The following is a 1,016-nucleotide window of genomic DNA, read 5'->3' as shown; positions in this document are numbered from 1 at the left end:
ATGGAGCTCTGGGGCTATGGAGCTCCGGGGCTATGGAGCTATGGAGCTCTGGGGCTATGGAGCTCCGGGGCTATGGAGCTATGGAGCTCCGGGGCTATGGAGCTCCGGGGCTATGGAGCTCCGGGGCTATGGAGCTATGGAGCTCCGGGGCTATGGAGCTCCGGGGCTATGGAGCTATGGAGCTCCGGGGCTATGGAGCTCCGGGGCTATGGAGCTCCGGGGCTATGGAGCTCCGGGGCTATGGAGCTATGGAGCTCCGGGGCTATGGAGCTCCGGGGCTATGGAGCTCCGGGGCTATGGAGCTATGGAGCTCCGGGGCTATGGAGCTCCGGGGCTATGGAGCTCCGGGGCTATGGAGCTCTGGAGCTATGGAAGTATGGATGATCCAGCACCCTCCGTGGCTGACCGCTGGTGCTCGGGGCCGGTGAACTCGGCACCCGCCTCCGGCGGGTGCCTCGGTGACCGCCGTCGCTTGGGGCCAGTGAACTCGGCACCCGCCTTCGGCGGGTGCCTCGGTGACCGGTTGTCGCTTGGGGCCAGTGAACTCGGCACCCGCCTTCGGCGGGTGCCTCGGTGACCGGTTGTCGCTTGGGGCCGGTGAACTCGGCACCCGCCTTCGGCGGGTGCCTCGGTGACCGGTTGTCGCTTGGGGCCGGTGAACTCGGCACCCGCCTTCGGCGGGTGCCTCGGTGGCGGTCGGGGTTGGTGCTTGGGGACCGGCTTCGCTTCTGGAAGTCTGGGGGAGGCGGTCTGGTGGTGGTGGCCGACGTTGATGGTGGTGGGGCGGGAAGAAGAAGGTTATAGTCCCCAGCCCGCCGCATAGGAAAATTTTAGGTACCAGGAGTGGATTTTTTTTTGCACCGGCGGTTAGTGGCCGACGCCTTGGTTTGGTGTCCGGGGAAAGTGCCTGCCGCCCGGCCCGGAGAAAGATTAGGCCCCCAGCCCGCCGCGGAGGAAAATTTTAGGTACCAGGAGTGGATTTTTTTTGGACCGGCGGCTAGGGGCCGACGCCTTGG

This window comes from Syngnathus leptorhynchus, unplaced genomic scaffold (genome assembly GCF_054491065.1).
Source record: "Syngnathus leptorhynchus isolate UIUO unplaced genomic scaffold, UIUO_Slep HiC_scaffold_450, whole genome shotgun sequence".
NCBI classification, from domain to species: domain Eukaryota; kingdom Metazoa; phylum Chordata; class Actinopteri; order Syngnathiformes; family Syngnathidae; genus Syngnathus; species Syngnathus leptorhynchus.
Note: the sequence above shows the minus strand (reverse complement) of the source record.